At 40.2% G+C, this 24094-nt stretch overlaps 1 long non-coding RNA gene across 1 annotated transcript in view; it reads left to right on the forward strand.

The window, feature by feature from the left end:
• Positions 1-21602, forward strand: part of LOC144581273 (uncharacterized) — a 142607-nt gene extending 121005 nt beyond the window's left edge. Inside the window, exons 3-4 of the long non-coding RNA XR_013531888.1 lie at positions 19342-19484; positions 20124-21602. This is a non-coding gene — a long non-coding RNA (uncharacterized LOC144581273). The remainder of the gene's footprint in view (positions 1-19341; positions 19485-20123) is intronic.
• Positions 21603-24094: the final 2492 nt, after the last annotated feature.

The raw sequence follows: 24094 nt of genomic DNA on the forward strand, positions 1-24094 counted from the left end.
TGTATAATTCCAATTACATAATATTTAAGAAAAGACAGAACTATAAAGATAGTAAATAGATCCATGATGTTCTGCGAAAGGGGAGGGATGAATAGGTGAAGGACAGGGGAATTTTATTATAATAAAATTATTCTGTATGAGGCTATAAATGGTGTATCCATGACATTATGCATTTGTGAAAACCCATACAATTGTACAACTCAGAGTAAACTCAATGCATGCACATTTTTTAAAAACCATATAATAGAGGTTGAAGAATCCCTAAAAGGAACCATGACAAGAGAATCTAATTCTGTTACAACTGTATGAAACAACTTCACTCCTACGACCTAGCAAGGCAGGCCAATATTCAAATCCAGGAAATACAGAGAACACCACAAAGATATTCTGCAAGAAGAGAAACCCCAAGGCACTAATCGTCAGAATCACCAGGGTTGAAATGAAGGAGAAAATGCTAAGGGCAGCCAGAGAGAAAGGTCAGGTCACCCACAAAGGGAAGCCCATCAGACTCACAGCAGATCTCTCGGCAGAAACACTACAAGCCAGAAGAGAGTGGGGCCAAAATTCAACATCCTTAAAGAAAAGAACTTTCAACCCAGAATTTCATATCCAGCCAAACTAGGCTTCATAAGTCAAGGAAAAATAAAATCCTTTGCAAACAGGCAAGTACTCAGAGACTTTGTCACCACCAGGCCTGCTTTACAAGAGCTCCTGAAAGAGGCACTACACATAGAAAGGAACAACCAGTACCAGCCACTCCAAAAACATACCAAATGTTAAAGAGCATCAACAAAATGAACAATCTGCATCAACTAATGGGCAAAACAGCCAGCTAGCATCAAAATGGCAGTATCAAATTCACACATAACAATATTAACCCTAAATGTAAATGGACTAAATGCACCAATCAAAAGACACAGACTGGAAAATTGGATAAAAAGCCAAAACCCATCGGTGTGCTGTATTCAGGAAACCCATCTCACAGGCAAGGATACACAAAGGCTCAAAATAAAGGGATGGAGGAAGATTTACCAAGCAAATGGAGCGCAAAAAGAAGCAGGAGTTGCAATGCTCATCTCTGATAAAATAGACTTTAAAGCAACAAAGATCAAAAGAGACAAAGAAGGTCATTACATAATGGTAAAAGGATCTATACAACAAGAAGAGCTAACAATCCTAAATATATATGGACCCAATACAGGAGCACCCAGATACATAGGCAAGTTCTTAATGACTTACAAAGAGACTTAGACTCCCACACAATAATAGTGGGAGACTTTAACACTCCACTGTCAATATTAGACAGATCAACCAGACAGAAAATCAACAAGGATATCCAGGACTTGAACTCAGACCTGGAGCAAGCAAACCTGATAGATATTTACAGAACTCTCTACCCCAAATCCACAGAATATACATTCTTCTCAGCACCACATCACACCTACTCTAAAATTGACCACATAATTGGAAGTAAATTACTCCTCAGCAAATGCAAAACAATTGAAATCATAACTAACAGTCTCTCAGACCATAAAGCAATCAAGTTAGAACTCAGAATTGAGAAACGAACTCAGAACCATGCAGCTTCATGGAAACTGAACAACTGGCTCTTGAATGTTGACTGGATAAACAATGAAATGAAGACAGAAATAAAGAAGTTTTTTGAAACCAACGAGAACGAAGACAACATATCAGAATCTCTGGGACACATTTAAAGCAGTATCTAGATGAAATTATACAGCAATAAGTGCCCACATGAGAAGAGTGGAGAGATCCAAAATTGACACCCTATCGTCAAAATTGAAAGAGCTAGAGGAGCAAGATAAAAAAAACTTCAAACCCTAGCTGAAGACAAGAAATAACTAAGATCAGAGCTGAACTGAAGGAGATGGAGACACAAAAAACCTTTCAAAAAAGCAATAAATCCAAGAGATGGTTTTTTGAAAAGATCAACAAAATAGACAGACCACTAGCAAGATTGATAAAAAAGAAAACAGAGAATAACCAAATCGATGCAATAAAAAACAATAAAGAGGAAATCACCACAGATTCCACAGAAATTCAAACCATCATCAGAGAATATTACAAACAACTCTATGCACATAAACTAGTAAACCTGAAAGAAATGGATAAATTCCTGGACACTTGTGTCCTCCCAAGCCTAAACCAGGAGGAAGCTGAAACTATGAATAGACCAATAACAAGGTCTGAAGTTGAGGCAGCAATTAAGAGCCTACCACACAAAAAAAAGCCCAGGTTCAGATGGGTTCACAGCCGAATTCTACCAGACACACAAAGAGGAACTGTTAGCATTCCTTCTGAAACTATTCCAAATAATCCAAAAAGAGGGAATCCTTCCCAAATCATTTTATGAGACCAACATCATCCTGATACCAAAACCCGGCAGAGACTCAACAAGAACAGAAAACTTCAGGCCAATATTCATGATGAACATAGATGCAAAAATCTTCAATAAAATACTGGCAAGCCAATTGCAACAGCACAGCTTATCCACCATGATCAAGTAGTATTCATTCCGGGGATGCAAGGCTGGTTCAACATACCCATGTCTATAAACGTAATTCACCACATAAATAGAACCAAAAACAAAAACCACATGATTATCTCAACTGACGCAGAGAAAGCCTTTGACAAAATTCAACAGCCCTTTATGCTAAAAACCCTCAATAAACTAGGTATTGATGGAACGTATCTCAAAATAATAAAAGCTATTTACGACAAACCAACAGCCAATATCATACTGAATGGGCAAAAACTGAAAGCATTCCCTTTGAAATCTGGCAGTAGACAAGGATGCCCTCTCTCACCACTCCTATTCAATATAGTACTGGAAGTTCTAGCCAGAGCAATCAGGCAAGAAAAAGAAATAAAGGGTATTCAAATAGGAAAGGAGGAAGCCAAATTGTCTCTATTTCAGACGACATAATAGTATATCTAGAAGACCCAATCGTCTCAGCCCAAAATCTCCTGAAACTGATAAGCAACTTCAGAAAAGTCTCATGATACAAAATCAATGTGCAAAAATCACAAACATTCCTATACACCAATAACAGACTTAAAGAGAGCCAAATCAAGAACAAACTGCCATTCACAGTTGCTACAAAGAGAATAAAATACCTAGGAATACAACTAACAGGAACGTAAAGGACCTCTTCAAGGAGGACTACAAACCACTACTCAATGAACTAAGAGAGGGCACAAACAGTTGGAGAAACATTCCATCTTCATGATTAGGAAGAATCAATATTGAGAAAATGGCCATTCTGACCAAAGTAATTTACAGACTCAATGCTATCCCCATCAAGCTACTAATGACCTTCTTCACAGAACTGCAAAAAACCACCTTAAACTTCATATTAACAAAAAGGGAGCCCGCATAGCCAAGTCAATTCTAAGTAAAAAGAACACAGTGGGAAGCATCACACTACCGGATTTCAAACTATACTACAAGGCTACAGTAATCAAAACAGCATAGTACTGGTACCAAAACAGAGATATAGACCAATGGAACAGAACAGAAGCATCAGAGGCAACACGACATATCTGCAACCACACAATCTTGGATAAACCTGACAAAAACAAGCAATGGGGAAAGGATTCCCATTTAACAAATGGTGTTGGGAAAACTGGCTAGCCATGTGCAGAAAGCAGAAACTTGACCCCTTCCTGACACCTTACCCTAAAATTAACTCCAGATAGATTAAAGTCTTAAACATAAGACCTGCCTGGCACCATAAAAACCCTAGAAGAAAATCTAGGCAAAACCATTCAGGACATAGGAGTAGGCAAGGACTTCATGAACAAAACACCAAAAGCATTGGCAACAAAAGCCAAAATAGACAAATGGGACCTAATGAAACTCCATGGCTTCTGTGTGGCAAAAGAAACAGTCACTAGAGTGAATCGGCAACCAACAGAATGGTATAACATTTTCGCAGTTTACCCATCTGACAAAGGGCTGATATCCAGAATTTATGAAGAACTAAAACAGATTTACAAGAAAAAAACAAGCCCATTCAAAAGTGGGCAAAGGATATGAACAGACACTTTACAAAAGGAGACATGCATGAGGCCAACAAACATATGAAAAAATGCTCATCGTCACTGGTCATCAGAGAAATGCAAATCAAAATTACATTGAGATACCATCTCACGCCAGTTAGAATGGTGATCATTAAAAAATCTGGAGACAGCAGATGCTGGAGAGGATGTGGAGAAATAGGAACACTTTTACACTGCTGGTGGGAGTGTAAATTAGTTCAACCATTGTGGAAAAAAGTGTGGCAATTCCTCAAGGACCTAGAAATAGAAATTCCATTTGACCCAGTAATCCCATTACTAGGTATGTATCTGAAGGATTATAAATCGTTCTACTATAAGGACATATGCACACGAATGTTCATTGCAGCACTGTTTACAATAGCAAAGACCTGGAATCAACCCAAATGCCCCCTGATGATAGACTGGACTGGGAAAATGTGGCACATATACACCATGGAATATTATGCAGCCATCAAAAATGTTGAGTTCATGTCCTTTGTAGAGACATGGATGAACCTGGAGAACATCATTCTCAGCAAAGTGACACAAGAACAGAAAATGAAATACTGTATGTTCTCACTCATAGGCAGGTGATGAACAATGAGAACACATGGACACAGGGAGGGGAGCACTACACACTGGGGTCTATTGGGGGAATAGGGGTGGGACAGCAGCGGGGGCAGTCAAGGAGAGAGAGCATGGGGCGAAATGCTAGTTGTGGATGAACAGGAGGAAGGCAGCAAATCACACAGCCACGTGTGCACCTATGCAACTATCTTACATGTTCTTCACATGTACCCCAAAACCTAAATGCAATTAAAAAAAAAAGTTAAAAAAAAAACTTTACTTAAGTGGATGTAGGGAAGAGGTGCTGACTTCAGTAACTTTGGAAATGAATGGAAGCATTATACTCTCGTTGACAAAGCTATTTCCTTTGAGATTGCAACTTAACAATCTAATAATGCTATATTTGTGTACTGGATTTGAACAAATCAGTAAATGGATGGCAGATGGTAGGAGTCAAATTTCTCACCTTTGGAGTTTATGGATAAGTAAGGATAGGAGGTTACAATGATCCATGCATGTGGTAATGGATTAGAATCGGAGATATCAGTAAGAACTTATGTTTAATTTAATACAGATACAGATGTTTACACATAGAAATATTTATAGGTATGTATACATATGGGAATTATCAAATATATATGTATACATCTCTGTTCTGTCAGCTGAGAGGGTCAAAAGAAAATGATAGCCCCATAGCAATAAACACATTCAATGCCCAGACAGATCTTGGTTTTCAATATGTTTTGACATAAAAGGAACCAGGGCACCTTGAAGAAATTACTGATTTTAGGACTGTGAGGAAATACGCAAGATAAGGACAGGGGATTTTATAGTGCCAGAAAGTAATGACTTGTCAAAAACAGTAACCACAAAAGAAACAGATGTTATTGATGTGGGTATGTCAAGAGCATACAGGGGCCAAATGAAAGAGCACCAAACGGCCGAAGTGGGAACAGTTTAAGTCACAAAATTAAAAATCATATTGGATTATAACTTAGAGGATAAAATAAATATCATGGGTCCATACTGAAGTAAATAAATTATTGAATAAATTACTAAATGGAGAAGGAGAGAGAACTCTCTTACACAGAAGTATTAGAAATAAATTATGTAAATTTTTTCACCTTAAAGACGTGGAGAATAACTCCTCTCTCCTTATGGGTGGGCTGCAGATGAAATTGGCATATTAGAGATAACCACTACACATCTATTAGAATGGCCAAAATCCAGAACACTAGCATCACCAAATGCAGTCAAGGATGTGGAGCAAGGGGCACTTTTATTAATTGCTGGTGAGAATGCAAAAGAGTAAATCCGCTGTGGAAGACAGCAGTCACACTCTTTGCTATTTACCCCAAAGTGTTGGAAAAACTCTTTGTCCAGCAAAACCCTATGCACAAATGTTCATAACAACTTTATCCTTAAATACCAAAGCTTGGAATACCATGATGATGTCCTTTGGTAGGTGAATGGTTAAGTAAACTGTACTACATTTAGAATATGAAATGGAATATTAATGAGCACTGAAAGGAAATGAGCTATCAAGCCATGGAAAAACACAGAAGAAATTTAAATTCCTATTACTAAGTGAAAGAAGACTATCTGAAAAGGATACATACTGTATGCTTCCAACCATATGATATTTTGGAAAAAACAAAACTATGAAGACAGGAAAAGCATCCGTGGTTGCCAAGGGTTAGCAAGAAGGATGAATAGTTGGAGAGGAGAGAATTTTTAGTGCAGTGCAGGTACTCTGTATGATACTATAATGGTGGATGCATATCATTACACATTTGTCAAAACCTACAAAATGTATAACACCAAAAATAAACCCTAATGTAAGCTGGGGACTTTGAGTGATAATCACGTATCAATGTAGATTCATCAGTTGTAACAAATGTACTATTCTGTTAGGCGACACTGATAATGGAGAAACTATGCATGTGTGGGGCAGGGAGTATATCAGAAATCTCTAAGGTTTTCTGTGACCCTAAAACTACTCAAAAAATAGTCTACCCACACCAAAACAAAAAGAGGCATTTTATCTTTGTAAGCTTCCTCCCCTAAAACTGTAACTTCAGTCTAATTATGAGCAAAACAATCTCCTAGAGAGTCATCCTACAATATACGTGACCCTAGGGTTTTCCATGGTACAGTGGTCATCACGCTCACCTCACACTATACCTGATTAGTACTCCTTAAACCCATCAAAGTCATGAAAAATAAGAAAATCTGAGAAACCTTCATAGCCAAGAGGAGCTTAAGGAAACATGATTATTAAATGTAATGTCGGGGGTCGGGACTCAAGATGGCGCTGTGAGAACAACCCAGGATTGGAGCTCTCATTGAATCTGCAAACAGTGAGTCGGAGTTGCATTTCCAGACTGATCTTTGTTGCCCACAGAACGGGGAAACTCCCAAGTATAAAAAAGACACGGGACGCCAGGCAGTAGGTCTGCCTGGGGAAGCCAGCAGCCGGGGCGTCGGCGGCCGGCCCTACCCAGCAATCCCCACAGGGCGCGCTTGTCCGGGTGCACTGTTGAACCGGCAACCTGAGACTTGAGAGGGCTGGACTCAAGACTGAACGAGACTTGGACAGTAGGCCAGCCCAGGGGATTGCAGACACAGATCATTTGGGATACCCGGTGGGACGAAAAAAACCGTGATTTCAAACTATCAGGAGCAGACGGTCTGAGACGCTCTGTGGGGGAGGGGCATCCACCACTACCGAGGCAACCCGCCCCAACTGAGATACACGCCCATTGCTGATGCAGCCTGCCATTGCTGAGGCAACCCGTCCCTACTGAGATACACGCCCACTGCTGACGCAGCCAGCCGTTGCCAAGGCAACCCGTCCCTACTGAGATACACGCCCACTGCTGACGCAGCCTGCTGTTGCCAAGGCAACCCTCTACAAAGAAGAGTCTCCGCAGCAGGGCATGGCGGAGACCACAGCAGAGCCTGCAGGAACAGGGCAAATCACACAACAGCAGGGCGGAGCCTCGGCAGCCAAACAGTGGCTAGTCTGCCTTCTAGCTGGGCATGACACCTCATCGGACATCGAAAAATAAAGCCCGAACCCCCTAACACAGAGCATTTGAGAAAAAAAGGGTTTTTTTTAATGAGCTCTGTTGCAGCAGAATCAAACATAGCAGCCTAACAGCCCTGAATGAACAACAGAGGTCACAGCTCAGCAATTGAGCTCCAAAAAGTACAGACTGTCTCCTCAAGCAGCTCCCTGACCCCTCTATATCCAAAAGACTGACATTTGGCAGGCATCATCCTGGGACAAAGATAGCAGAAAAAGAAACGGGTAGCATCCCTCACTGTGCCACAGCTGCTAGAGGTGCACCTCAGACAAGCAGGGCCTGGAGTGGACCTCAGCAGTCGTACAGCGAATGGGCTAGGCTGGTAGAAGGAAAACCAAGTAACAGAAATACTTCATCATCAACAATCTGGGTGTCCACTCAGAGACCCAATCGAAAAGTCAGCAACTACACAGACGACAAGCAGATAAACCCACAAAGATGAGAAGAAACCAGCGAAAAAAGGAGGAAAACACCCAAAACCAGAACACCTCGCCTCCTAGAAAGGACCAAAACTCCTCACCAGCAAGGGAGTAAAGCTGGACGGAGAATGACTGTGACGAAATGATGGAATTAGACTTCAGAAGGTGGATAATGAGAAACTTTTGTGAGCTAAAAGAACATGTATTAAATCAATACAAAGAAACTAAGGAACTTAAAAAAAGATATGAGGAAATGATAACAAGAATGGATAACTTAGAGAGGAATATGAATGAATTAAAGGAGCTGAAAAACACAATACGAGAACTTCGCGAAGCATGCACAAGTTTCAATAGCCGAATTGACCAAGCAGAAGAAAGAATATCTGAAGTCGAAGACCAACTCAATGAAATAAAACGAGAAACCAAGATTAGAGAAAAAAGCGCAAAAAGGAATGAACAAAGTCTCCAAGAAATGTGGGACTATGTGAAACGACCTAATCTACGTTTGATAGGTGTACCAGAAGGGGGCGAAGAGAATGAATCCAAGCTGGAAAATACTCTGCAGGACATCATCCAGGAAAACTTCCCCCACCGAGCAAGACAGGCCAACACTCAAATGCAGGAAATACAGAGAACACCACAAAGATATTCTGCAAGAAGAGCAACCCCAAGGCACATAATTGTCAGATTCAACAAGGTTGAAATAAGGAGAAAATACTAAGGGCAGCCAGAGAGAAAGGTCGAGTTACCCAAAAAGGGAAGCCCATCAGACTCACAGCAGATCTCTCGGCAGAAACACTACAAGCCAGAAGAGAGTGGGGGCCAATATGCAACATTCTTAAAGAAAAGAAATTTTAACCCAGAATTTCATATCCAGCCAAACTGAGCTTCAGAAGTGAAGGAAAAATAAAATCCTTTGCGAACAAGCAAGTACTCAGAGATTTTGTCACCACCAGGCCTGCTTTACAAGAGCTCCTAAAAGAGGCACTACACATAGAAAGGAACAACCAGTACCAGCCATTCCAAAATCACACTAAAAGTTAAAGAGCATCAACATAATGAAGATTCTACAACAACTAACAGGCAAAACAGCCACTTAGCATCAAAATGGCAGTATCAAATTCACACATAACAATATTAACCCTAAATGTAAATGGACTAAATGCACCAATCAAAAGACACAGACTGGCAAATTGGATAAAAATACAAAACCCATCAGTGTGCTGTATCCAGGAAACCCATCTCACATGCAAGGATACACAAAGGCTCAAAATAAAGGGATAGAGGAAGATTTACCAAGCAAATGGAGAGCAAAAAGAAGCAGGAGTTGCAATTCTCATCTCTGATAAAATAGACTTTAAAGCAACAAAGATCAAAAGAGACAAAGAAGGCCATTACATACTGGTAAAAGGATCGATAAAACAAGAAGAGCTAATGATCCTAAACATATATGGACCCAATGCAGGAGCACCCAGATACATAAGGCAAGTTCTTAATGACTTACAAAGAGACTTAGACTCCCACACAGTAATAGTGGGAGACTTTAACACTCCACTGTCAATATTAGACAGATCAACCAGACAGAAAATCAACAAGGATATCCAGGGCTTGAACTCAGACCTGGAGCAAGCAAACCTGATAGACATATACAGAACTCTCCACCCCAAATCCACAGAATATACATTCTTCTCAGCACCACATCACAGCTACTCAAAAATTGACCACATAATTGGAAGTAAAGCACTGCTCAACAAATGCAAAACAACTGAAATCATAACAAACAGCCTCTCAGACCATAGTGCAATCAAGTTAGAACTCAGAATACAGAAACCAACCAGAACCGCACAGCTTCATGGAAACTGAACAACTGGCTCTTGAATGTTGACTGAGTAAACAATGAAATGAAGTCAGAAATAAAGAAGTTCTTCGAAACCAATGTGAACGAAGACACAACATGCCAGAACCTCTGGGACACATTTAAAGCAGTCTCTAGAGGAAAGTATATAGCAATAAGTGCCCATATGAGGAGAATGGAGAGATCCAAAATTGACACCCTATCGTCAAAATTGAAAGAGCTAGAGGAGCAAGATCAAAAAAACTCAAAACCCAGCAGAAGACAAGAAATAACTAAGATCAGAGCTGAACTGAAGGAGATTGAGATACGAAAAACCCTTCAAAAAATCAATAAATCCAAGAGCTGGTTTTTTGAAAAGATCAACAAAATAGACAGACCACTAGCCAGATTGATTAAAAATAAAAGAGAGAACAACCAAATAGATGCAATAAAAAAGGATAAAGGGGAAATCACCACAGATTCCACAGAAATTCAAACCATCATCAGAGAATATTACAAACAACTGTATGCGCATAAACTAGTAAACATGGAAGAAATGGATAAATTCCTGGACTCCTGTGTCCTCCCAAGCCTAAACCAGGAGGAAGCTGAAACTATGAATAGACTAATAACAAGGTCAGAAGTCGAGGCAGCAATTAAGAGTCTACCACACAAAAAAAGCCCAGGTCCAGACGGGTTCACAGCCGAATTCTACCAGACACACAAAGAGGAGCTGGTACCATTCCTTCTAAAACTATTTCAAACAATCCAAAAAGAGGGAATACTTCCCAAATCATTTTACGAGACCAACATCATCCTGATACCAAAACCCGGCAGAGACCCAACAAGAAAAGAAAATTTCAGGCCAATATCCATGATGAACATAGATGCAAAAATCTTCAATAAAATATTGGCAAGCCGAATGCAACAGCAAATCAAAAAACTTATTCACCATGATCAAGTAGGATTTATCCCGGGGATGCAAGGCTGGTTCAACATACGCAAGTCTATCACCGTAATTCACCACATAAACAGAACCAAAAACAAAAACCACATGATTATCTCAATTGACGCAGAGAAGGCATTTGGCAAAATTCAACAGCCCTTTATGCTAAAAACCCTCAATAAACTCGGTATCGATGGAACGTATCTCAAAGTAATAAAAGCTATTTATGACAAACCAACAGCCAATATCATACTGAATGGGCAAAAACTGGAAGCATTCCCTTTGAAATCTGGCACTAGACAAGGATGCCCTCTTTCACCACTCCTATTCAATATAGTTCTGGAAGTTCTAGCCAGAGCAATCAGGCAAGAAAAAGAAATAAAGGGTATTCAAATAGGAAAGGTGGAAGCCAAATTGTCTCTATTTGCAGACGACATGATAGTATACCTAGAAGACCCCATCACCTCAGCCCAAAAACTCCTGAAACTGATAAGCAACTTCAGCAAAGTCTCAGGATATAAAATCAATGTGCAAAAATCACAAGCATTCCTCTACACCAATAACAGACTTAAAGAAAGCCAAATCAAGAATGAACTGCCATTCACAATTGCTACAAAAAGAATAAAATACCTTGGAATACAACTCACAAGGAACGTAAGGGACCTCTTCAAGGAGAACTACAAACCACTGCTCAACGAAATCAGAGAGGACACAAACAGATGGAGAAACATTCCATGTTCATGGTTAGGTAGAATTAATATCATGAAAATGGCTATACTGCCCACAGTAATTTACAGAATCAACGCTATCCCCATCAAGCTACCATTGACTTTCTTCACAGAACTGGAAAAAAACACCATGAACTTCATATGGAACCAAAAGAGAGCCCACATAGCCAAGTCAATTCTAAGCAAAAAGAACACAGCGGGGGGCATCACACTACTGGATTTCAAACTATACTATAAGGCTACAGTAATTAAAACAGCATGGTACTGGTACCAAAACAGAGATATAGACCAATGGAACAAAACAGAGGCACCGGAGGCAACACAACAAATCTACAACTATACAATCTTTGATAAACCTGACAAAAACAAGCAAGGGAGAAAGGATTCCCTGTTTAACAAATGGTGTTGGGAAAACTGGCTAGCCATGTGCAGAAAGCAGAAACTGGACCCCTTCCTGACACCTTACACTAAAATTAACTCCAGATGGATTAAAGACTTAAACATAAGACCTAGCACCATAAAAACCCTAGAAGGAAATCTAGGCAAAACTCTCCAGGACATAGGAGTAGGCAAGGACTTCATGAACAAAACACCAAAAGCATTGGCAACAAAAGCCAAAATAGACAAATGGGACCTAATTAAACTCCACAGCTTCTGCACGGCAAAAGAAACAGTCACTAGAGTGGATCGGCAACCAACAGAATGGGAAAAAATTTTTGCAGTTTACCCATCTGACAAAGGGCTGATATCCAGAATTTACAAAGAACTCAAACGGATTTACAGGAAAAAAACAAACAAGCCCATTCAAAAGTGGGCAAAGGATATGAATAGACACTTTACGAAAGAAGACATATATGAGGCCAACAATCATATGAAAAAATGCTCATCGTCACTGGTCATCAGAGAGATGCAAATCAAAACCACATTGAGTTACCATCTCACGCCAGTTAGAATGGCGATCATTAAAATATCTGGAGACAACAGGTGCTGGAGAGGATGTGGAGAAAAAGGAACACTTTTACACTGTTGGTGGGAGTGTAAATTAGTTCAACCATTGTGGAAGACAGTGTGGCGATTCCTCAAGGCCTTAGAAATAGACATTCCATTTGACCCAGCAATCCCATTACTGGGTATATATCCAAAAGACTATAAATCGTTCTACTATAAGGACACATGTACATGAATGTTCATTGCAGCACTGTTTACAATAGCAAAGACCTGGAATCAACCAAAATGCCCATTGATAATAGACTGGATTGGAGAAATGTGGCACATATACACCATGGAATATTATGCAGCAATCAGAAATGATGAGTTTGTGTCATTTGTAGGGACATGGATGAATCTGGAGAACGTCATCCTCAGCAAACTGACACAAGAACAGAAAATGAAACACCGCATATTCTCACTCATAGGTGGGTGAAGAAAAATGAGAACACATGGACACAGAAAGGGGAGTACTAAACACTGGGGTCTATTGGGGGGAAAAGGGGAGGGCCAGTGGGAGGGGGAGGTGGGGAGGGATAGCCTGGGGAGAAATGCCAAATGTGGGTGAAGGGGAGAAGGAAAGAATAGCACACTGCCATGTGTGTTCCTACACAACTGTCTTACATGCTCTGCTCATGTACCCCAAAACCTAAAATCCAATAAAAAATTAAAAAAAAAATGTAATGTGGTATTCTAGAGCAGAAAAAAGAGACATTAGGAAAACTCTAAGGAAATAAAAAATTACAAAGTTTAATTAACAATAATGTGTCAATTTGATTTATTCATTATAACAAATTCATGGTAATTATGTCACATGTTAATAATATGGGGGACTGTGGGGAGGTACATGGGAACTCTCTGTTCAATTTTCATGTAAATTTGAACCTCTTCTTAAAAAACAATGCCTATTAATTAAAAAGACCAATATGCCATAGACAAGGCAAAGCGTCAATATGTCTCCTTTCTGTAATCTTCTAAGTATTAGAGCTTTAATCCTTACTAGGTAAGACATACCAAGTTATTAATCTCAAAGATATCAAGGTACCCCAGAAATAAATTACAGATGGCTTTAGGGAAGAACTTGAATTAGACTGAGTGGGAACCTTGATATGTTTTGGGATATACGAGTCTTGGGACATTAAGACTCTCATTAAGACTCATGTCACAGGATGAACACAGCTGCAGGAAATTGAGTTAGAGACTCAAGTAGATGCAACCAAAACCACTCTATGTGCCTCAAGAGAATGTTAAAAATACCCAGGATCCATAATGCATATTTCAATCATAGTGACGTTAATACTGAACATTTAAAACATGTTCATCAGAAACAAAATTATTCATTAGATTTGGCCAGGTTTACCCTAGTAATGCGTGATAGGACCATTCATGTGCCACCTTAAACTGCTGAGGTGGTGTTGAGAAAATAATTTTTTATGAATATCACAGAGCTAAATGTCATCTTCCTAGTACAGATGTTCTAGTTCCCAAACTCAGAACAATTTTAGCAACTGTTCATCATAGTTAAAACGAATCTTGGGAAATCAAATTCTGGTTTTTCATAAGTTTAGTTTTTTCAAATTGTTCATTATTTTGATTTCACTTTTTTATTGTTTAACATTTATCATTTAGCCTTGGCTCCAAAACTTGCAACTTTATATGAAAATTCTCAGCCTCTCTGTTAAGGAGAGGCTGGAACCTTCTAAGGCAGAGGTCCCAACCCCCAGGCCACAGACTGACTCGTGTCTGTCAATGACCTGTTAGGAATAGAGCCGCCCAGCGGGAGGTGAGTGGTGGGTGACCCAGCATCATTGCCTGAGTTCGCTTCCTGTCAGATAAGCAGCAGCATTCCGTTCTCATAGGAGCAGGAACCCTACTGTGAACTATTCATGAGAGGAACCTAGGCTCTGTGCTCCTTATCAAAATCTGATGGCTGACAATCTAAGATAGAACAGTTTCATCCAGAAAACATCCACTTCTCTCCCTCTCCCCTTCATCTGTGGGAAAATTATCCTCCACGAAACTGGTCCCTGGTGCCAAAAAGGTTGGGAACTACAGTTCTAAGTTCAACATGTTCCTGGTTTTCTTGCTTTATTAAGATAAAACTGATAAAAAATTATATATAAGAATATATATACACACAGTACACAACATTATATATATATTATACATACATGCTGCACATGGTGACTCAGGCGTGTAAACTAGCACTATGGGAGGCTGAGGTGGGGGGTTCAAGACCAGCCTTGAAGTCATGGGTTCAAGACAGGCCTGGGCAACAGAGTGAGACCCCATCTCTTTAAAAAAACATACAAAAGAGAGCCTTAAGCTTAGACCATCTTTTTCAGGTTAACCAGCCTCCTGTGATACTCAGTTAAAAGTTCAGACTCCCAATCATTTGTCCTTTCCCATCAGAGTTTTCCTTCCTTCTCCTCTTTTCTGAGTTGTGTCTGGATTCAGGATGAACCTTATTTATCCTCATGGACTTATGAAGAGAAGCTTCTGTGACATAGCTTTCCTGGTTTCTTTAGTGGCATGTCTGCTTTGCTCTGGATTCTGTGTTGCTATCCACCTAAATGTTCCTACTGGCACTTGGACTTTTGGGCTTGTCCAGGCTCCTAATGGCAAAGTCTGCAGTGACGGGGATTTGCCGTAAGTATGAGGTCCCTGTGCTCTGTACCAGGGCTTAGGAAACTTTTTCTATACAGAGTCAGAAAGTAAGTACATTAGGCTTTGCATGCAGTCTCTATCGCATTACTTTTTTTCTTATTATTGGTCTCTTCCTCCTCCTTCTTCCTCCTTTTCCTCTCATTTTCTTCCCTCTCTTACTTCACCATCATCTTCTTTTCTATATTCCCTTAAAATGTAAAAAAAATTATAATCTCGGCCATAAAAAGGTAGGCTGTGTCAGGAGTTGGCCTGCAGACCACAGTCCGCCAAATCCTGCCCTGCAGGCTTTGTCTTCTGACCTTGGCCCCTTCCTATTCTCCTACATGGATTCAGCCTCCTATAGGCAGTCTGTGGAAGACCGTAGACTATTACAGGTGCATCTATCAAGAAAATTCCCTCTGCCAACAGCTTCCTTGCTTTTCCACCATTCTGATCCCAGAAACAGAGCAACAGCCAGCATGTTCTTTCATTCCCTCTCAACCTAGCTGGGTTTTGTTGGGATTTGATTGCACAAGGCCCAGGAGATATAAGGTGGTAGGTCTGCTTTCAGGGACTCTAGCAGCAATATTCCCATCCTAGAGACATGGTCTCTAAATTCCTCTTCTTTTCCTCTCAGCAAAAGGTTTTCTACTGCTTTATGTTGGGTGGATCATGTCCTGTGATAAAGTATGGTTTATAGTAAAACTCTTCCGCTATGTTGTACCAGACTTGTGTTTTACTTCATAGAAGGGAGATTAGGGAATTGAGAAAATAATTTTAATTTTCAACCAAGCTTATCTTTCTGTAAACTTCAAGATTGTTTTTTGTTTTGGAAATGGACAATTAAAAGCGCAGATCATTTTTTCAATACAACACATTTTCTGATACATTCCTGAAATAATTATCCTAAATCTCCATATTACATAATCAAATGCTTTCTGATCTATCCATTACTCAGATGTACACAAGTTTTCTTAAACAAAGGTGCACAAGTATGTATTTCGAGTTACCAGACATCTAAACTGCTTACTGCTGACCATGAATTTGCCATACTTTGCAGGAAGCACTTAGCATCAAGGTAAAGCCAAGTATTCTAAAGTTATATATTATAACCAGCTCTTTAAATATTGTAAGTGATCATTTATTCATAAGACAAGGACCTACTTTTTCCTTCCCAAGATATTTGTCCTGATGCAACAGCAATTAGAAGGCACTCATAATCATATCACAGCAATTATTATGTTTTCTGGCAGCTCTGCCCCACCCTTACATAGCAAGCCTCCAGAGATGTGCTCTGCCTCTGGAACAGAGAGCATCTGTCCTCAGCAGTGGTTCAGCCTGTGCTCCTGCCTGGATCACACACAAGAGCCTCTGCAGTGACTCTGCCATACCCTAGGAACGATCGTCAGTGACTCAGTGGCACCCAGCAAATGAGAAGGCTGCTACAATGCTTAGCTGCTCTTTACTCTCATGAATATTCTTCGTTCTTTGCTATCTGCAGAGTGAAATACAGCAGATTTAAAATTCCAAAAAGCATTCTACTTTAGATGCCCTGCAATATGGCTCAAGTTTTGATTACAGAAAGAGGTAAAATGTAAAAGATGGTTCATTATGAATTTAAAAAGAATTTTTTTGAAAAAAACTTAATTTCATTCAGAAAGGCCAAAGCTGCTTGGCTGCTTCCTTGTGTCTGTGTTCTTGTCCCCTATCTTTTTCTCTCTCTCTTTCTTTCTTTCTTTCTTTCTTTCTTTCTTTCTTTCTTTTTCTTTCCTTCTTTCTTTCTTTCTTTTCTTTCTTTCTTTCTTTCTTTTTCTTTCGTTCTTTCTCTCTCTCTCTCTCTCTCTCTCTCTCTCTCTCTCTCTCTCTCTCTGTGTGTGTGTGTGTGTGTGTGTGTGTGTTTGTGTGTGTGTGTTGAGGAGGAGGAAGAAATATCCAGTCCCCATCACAAGCCTTCTTCCTGAAATCCCTGGAGAATATAAGGTGAGCACCACTGGGCTAGGCTGTTAAGAAGTTGAAACTCCCTCTTGCCTGGTCTGAAATTCCAGCATTAGAACCACCTCTTCTGGGGTATGTTCATTTGCCTTTTCAAGCAAAGTCATGAGTTTCCTCGTCTTTACTCCCACAGCTAAGGTGATCAGATGTCCCAGTTTGCCAGGAGCTATACCATTTTTGAAAAAATGAAAGTCCCACATCCCAGAAAACCCAGGAGTTTGTCACCATACTACTGTGTTCAAGGGTCAGTGTTTACACTACCATAATCATCTGGGTAGCTGCTGGTTGTCCTCACTAAATGTAAACTTGAAGGTAGAAATTATGTCAAACTGTAAAAAAAATTTGGTGTTGAAAGAATGAAGGAGCATTTGAGAGAATGAGTAAGTGAATGAATGTATGCATGGATGGATGAAACCCATTAGTCTGATAAGATTATCTATAGTTTGAGAGGTTTATCATTTTTCCTGAGAGGAGAGAAGCAAGATACTTTTCCTTCAGTATATTTACTCAGATTAGTGCATTAAATCTAATAACATGCCTGGATTGCATACTCGAAGGTACTACTGGGATCAACATCAGAAAAAGTAAGTATACATGAAAGATCTCAGGGCATTGGGCTGCTGAAAGGGGTAAAGCAACCAGAGACCATGGCCAAAGCTGAACACTGGCTTCTTCTAGAAGAGAGCAAGTTCTATGGTTTAAATATATCCCATAAAGTGTATGTGTTGGGAACTTAATTTCTTTTTTTTTTTCTAATTTTACTTTAAGTTCTGGGGTACATGTGCAGATCTTGCAGGATTGTTACATAGGTATACACATGGTGGTTTGCTGCCTCCATCCCTCTGTCACCTACATTAGGACGTCTGCTGCAGCAGAACTCATAACTGCCTCTTTTCCCAGATGCTATGTCCTGGGAAGGTGAGGCTTTATTTATAAGTCTCTGACATGCTGCTGCCTTTTTTCAGAGATGCCCTGCCCAGCAAGGAGGGAATGTAGTCACAGTCTGCCTGCAGAGGTGTTGCTGAGCTGCTGCGGGCTCTGTCCAGCTGCTGTGTCCTTGAGGTTTTGTTTATACAAGTTAAGTTAGAACTGCTTTAGTAATGGTGGACTACCTCGGTAATGGCAGATTGTGTCAGTAATGACAGACGGACTGCCTTGGTAATGGCAAACTGCCTTGGTAATGGCGGATGCCATTCCAGGGAGCTCGACCTTCCCAGGTTGAACTCACACTGCTGTGCTGGCTGTGAAACTCTCAAGCCAGTGCATTTCAGCTGCTGGTTTTTGTGTGGGTGGGACTCGTTGGGCCAGATCAGCTGGCTCCCTGCCTTCAGCCCCCTCTATTTCAGGGGAATGTGTGGCTCTGTCTTCCAGGCACCAGTTAAAATGGCCACCCAGATTTGTGTTTTGTGTGTGTGTATGTGCTGGCAACCCACGGTGCTTGTTGGCCAGTGGGAGTCTCCTGGTCTGTAGACTGTAAAGACCACAGGAGAAGTGCAGTATCTGAACCAGAGTGCCCAGTCACTGGAAAAGCCCCTGATGGCCTCCGTTGGGTGGGAGGGCATGGTCCTGTGGTCAGCTGTACTTCCTGGGTGAGGCAGTGCCCCACCCTGCCTCGGCTTGCCCTCCTTGGGCTACACCCACTGTCCAACCAGTCTCATTGAGATTTACCTGGTACCTTGGTTGGAAATGCCATGATCACTCGCCCTCTGAGTCGCTCTTGCTGGGAACTGTACTCCAGAAGCTGTTCCTATTCGGCCACATTCGGAGCTCTCAAATGTGCATTTTAATAGTTTGCAAGGCATAGAGTTAATGGAAGCTAATAGTACCTTGCCTTTTTCCTCACTGATGTCCAAGGACCTGATCCCATCTCTAACAGGAATCTTGGGCATCCACAGCTTCCCATGTTTAACAGCCTCAAAAGGAACATTTGTATGCTACATATTATAAATTCTTGGTGATGACTTTTCTTGGCTTGTTACATGCTGGATGTAGAGAATAAAGAGAAGTCTCTGGTATTGCTTCTACAAGAAGGAAGCATTTCTCAGAGCCCTTTGCCTTTGTTTCACAGCAGATCTTTCAGTGGAAACCTCACAGCCCAGGACACGGTGGCATGACACACTTAATGTGCCGGCCTAGGACATCAAGAGGCAAGAGGCAGCTTTGAGTTCATGAGGACCAATTCGACTTTGTCTCCAGAGAGCAAACCATTGACGGGTAAGACACTTTCAAGAATCTCATCAAAATTTGCCTTTTCTTCCACAAATTTAGGCGGCAGCATGCTCAAATTCAGATTGCTCAAGTAAACTTTGTTGCTGCTCTGTGCACAGGCCACCAGTCTCAGTGCAACACAGAAATCCTTCCTGAGGATTATGTCTGAGAGGCCAGACTTCTTTAGACAAAGTGCAGCTTCACTTGTCCCAACTCTCCCTGCATATGTCAGATTGACCTGCTTGTAATAAAATTCACACAAAGAATATCCAGTGGGAATCTCTCTGAAATGGATAGGCGGCTCTCTCCAGCAGTGCCATCAGATGTTTCTATACCAGAGCATTTTCCAGCCTCTGAATGTTCTGGCATCCTCCCTAGGGATCTCCCAGTATCTGCGGGTCACAGGATAACAGGGGCTGTGGTAGCCTCACCTAGGAGCTCCTGGAGCAGAGGAGACAGAACAATGGCAGAAACTTGATTTCTAATGCAGCTGTGTTGGGAGGTGGGGCCCAAAGGGGGATGTTTGAATCATGGGGACACTCTACTCATGAATGGATTGATTACATTATCACGGGAGTGATCCCTTATTAAAAGATAAATTTGTCTCCTCTTTCTCTCATGCCCTACTTGCTGTTCCATCATGAGATGACACACCAAGAAGGTCCTCACAAGATGCCAGCCCATTGATCTTGGATTTTCCAGCCTCTAGAACTGTGAGCCAGTCCATTTCTGTTCATTATAGATTACCCAGTGTGTTGTATTCTGTTATAGCTGTGCAAAATGGACTAAAGCAGCAAGAGATCAGGATTTTGTTTCTGGTCCATCTTCTGTATTGGCAAATGAGCCAACTGTATACAGTTTATGTCATAAGAAGCTCAGATATAAAAAGATAATACATTAAATGTTTTCTCTTTCATGTTCATTCAACTAAATGAGTTATGGAAAGTGTGAGAGGTGAGGGTGGGAAAAACACAAAGGTAAATGTGGCATGTTGAAAGCTGGTGTGAAGTCCAATTAATGCAAAGACTCAGAAGTTCGGAGGCCTGCATTTGTATGTCACCACTCCTATCTTCCAAATCTGTGATCTTGGGAAATTATACAGCATAATTAATCCTCAACTGCCTTACCTGTGAAATAAGACTAATGCCTATCTTATAAAATTATTTTGAAGATTTAAAAAAATTTGACTTAGCATTTGACATGTAATGTCTTCTTCATAAATGGAAGTTACTGTTATTTTTTATAAAGATAGAGCCCTTGGCATGTGGAAGCCACAGTTTGGCTCTTATTATACTAAAGACTGTGATGAGAATGAAAAGTGCTATAATATTCATACAAGCAAAATGTTATGGGGAATTTGGAGAAGAAAGAAAGAGAGTGAAAGATAGAGTGGAAAAAGGGAGAGAGATTATTTTTAACTGGAAAATTTGGGAAGATATAATTTAAAGAGCTATTGGAGTATCATGTCAGACCACAGAACTGGCTGTGAACATACGACCTCTGGAAATACTGAGATAATGGCTTTTCCTCAACTTCATAAACTGCTAATTTATTGAGTTTTGGGACAGCCTTAAAACTTTGCTTACTTTGAATACTCTGTAATTTTGTACAGATCAGCACTAAATTTTTTATTAATGTTCACAAAACAGATCACAGCAAGTTGAACTATAATCTGCTAAATAACTAATATGCTTAAATGTTCATTAGTAATATGTAAGGACCAAAAGAAAGTTTGTCCATCTTTCAAGGTTCTCTAAGTTTAAAAAAATTTTTTTTTTATTTTTTATTATACTTTAAGTTCTGGGAAACATGTGCAGAATGTACAGGTTTGTTACATAGGTATATACATGCTATGGTGGTTTGCTGCACCCATTAACCCGTCATGGACATTAGGTATTTCTCCTAATGCTATCCTCCCCTATCCCCCTCCCCCGACAGGCCCTAGTGTGTGATGTTCCCCAGTCTGTGTCCATGTGTCTCATTGTTCAGCTCCCACTTAGGAGTGAGAACATGTGGTGTTTAGTTTTCTGTTCCTGTGTTAGTTTGCTGAGAATGATGGTTTCCAGCTTCATCCATGTCCCTGCAAAGGACATGAACTGATCCTTTTTATGGCTGCATAGTATTCCAAGAGAGGTAAAAGTATTGCTTACTTTTCCTTTTCTGATAGAAGTTAAAGAAAGTTAAATGTGATAACCATTTTTTCTGGACAGCTCATCACTATAAACCTTCAGGCCTCCTAGGGGCAAAGGATCAAATTAAATGAGACCTAATTGCTCAGGCTTGTTTCATTCCAAGTTCACTGTGGGATGAGGACTTAGCTTTGACCCTGGGAAACAAAGACCCTGGGAATTCTACATTTACTCTTCTCTTCTGAAACATTGGTGGAAAGTTTGAATGCCCACTGTGATGACATTTTCCCACTAGCCAAACACAAATACAAGTTTCATGACTTTATGTTCTGAATTTACATGCATTTCTCTTGTCTTGCCAGTACTTAGGCATTCACAAAAGCAAACTCTAGCTATAACAAATGTAGAAATTGCTTTGCCCTTCACTCCACCCCCAGGTTTTATACACTTATATTCTCTTTATAGCAAGAGGATTTTGTCCTTATGTTGTGCTTTTCCTTGAGGACTCAGAACTTCCCAAAATCATATATAACAGCTGGTGCTACTCTAAGATTCCCTACAAGGCAAAATGCAGATGGTGATAATAACCACCCACACATTGTCAGTTTGCCCAGACATTACCCTCAAGGGACAAAATTTGTACCAGTGAAATAGGGACATTTTTATGTCAGCAAAGATCAGGCTGCTAAAAGATTTGGTGCTCTCCAGATTCTGCCCCCATCCACATAGGCTCCGAAGAGAGAAAGATAAAATAGTGAAGAAACAAGGTCCCTGGATTAATTATGAAACATCAAAAGCTACTTTGACTTTTCCAGTGTAATTAATTGCTTTGCAAGTCAAGGAACAATAATGGTCTAGGTGTGTGGGACTCAGACAGAGGACAGTGTGTAGACCATGAATTCACAGAAGACCCAAACATTCATTCTCTTATCCCTTACACCTCTCATGTTTCCTTGCATGGGGTCTAAGCATCCAAATAAATGTCTGAAGTATAAATAATTAAAGGAACAAATAGCTATCAGCAGAGTCTTAGTTCTAGAGAGACTGATGCCCAGGAAAGGCCTAATAGAATTAGTTCATCATGGGATGATGGTTATAATTCCAACCTGACCAACCAATGGTCTCATCTTGGGTAAGTTATTTGGACTTTCCAAGCCTCTGTTTTCCCATGCATAAAATAATATTTACCTTTAAGGGTTGCTATAAGAAGTAACATACAGAAAATAACAAATGTACAATGAGTAATCAAGTGATCTTCACAAGTAGCCCTCTGAATAATTTTATATTCCTTCACAGGTAAGCAAAGCAGTTCTGCCTCACCTGTGTTACAGAACTCAGTGTGGAAAGCATAGAATAAAAAAATAGAACTCTTATCCATGCAATGACAAAAACCAGTTAAGCTGAAACAGAATACAACTAGGAGTCAGAGATATATTTGTTTTCTCTTGATTTTGCTAATTAGTAGGTGTACAGTGTTGAGAAAATCATTTAACCTGTTATTTCCAGTTATATCAGCCACAAATTATGACTATAATTTTTGCTCAACATTTCTATTTTGAGATCTGTATAAGACACAACTGTGCCTTATAAAGGGCGAAGCATTATACAAATATAAAACATTATTATCAATTGAGATATTTCAAGTTGTATAATAGAGAGAAATGGACTGGAAATTCATTTGGCCTTGCTAGCAGGCAAGTTGTAAATATGAAAGAGAAAATCACAAGGCCAAGGTCAAGTTACAAGTCTGAGTCCCTAACATTGGATCCAATAAACTAAACAAGTCTCATCTTGCAAACTTGGAAAACCTTCTTGAGGAGACTTGTGAGGATATGTCTGGGCCCAATTACAAGGAATGCCATTGTACTGCAATCCTGGCTGCTAAGGATGCAGTAGGTAGGAGTGTCAGCATGCATGCTGGGAATTTTCCATCCTAATATAACATGCCCTCTATACCCAAAATACCACCAACAGCCCACTTCTTAAAACTCTCTGTTCTGCAAACCCTGACTTGCCTTGTTTGCCAATTACTTTGAATGTTCTTTCTCCGCTTCCTGGCACACCTTACTTCCTCCTACCATTTCTTTTTTTTATTATCACTCTAAACTCATTTCCTCAGGGGCCTCTTCAACTTCCATGGGAATTTCCACGTGAATCCAAAATTTACATAATTGTCCTGATAGCTTCTTACCCATACCCATTTCTAATAAGTCATTATCATAACTTGACCTTGGCCCTGTGATTTTCTCTTTCATACTTACACCTTGCCTGCTAGCCAAGCCAAATGAATTTCCAGTCCATATAATTCTTTCTATTATATACAAATATCTCAATCCAAGATGGCTAAAAATTTATACATCATCAGTCTTCCATTCCCCCCACCAAAACAAACATCGCTTTCCTAAGATGCCATTTGTCTCAAGGGTGTGCAATGTTTTGCAACGTTTCTCTGCAATATGTAGAGGGTTATATAACTTAAATATATTC

This window comes from Callithrix jacchus, chromosome 1, assembly GCF_049354715.1.
Source record: "Callithrix jacchus isolate 240 chromosome 1, calJac240_pri, whole genome shotgun sequence".
Classification (NCBI taxonomy): Eukaryota; Metazoa; Chordata; class Mammalia; order Primates; family Cebidae; genus Callithrix; species Callithrix jacchus.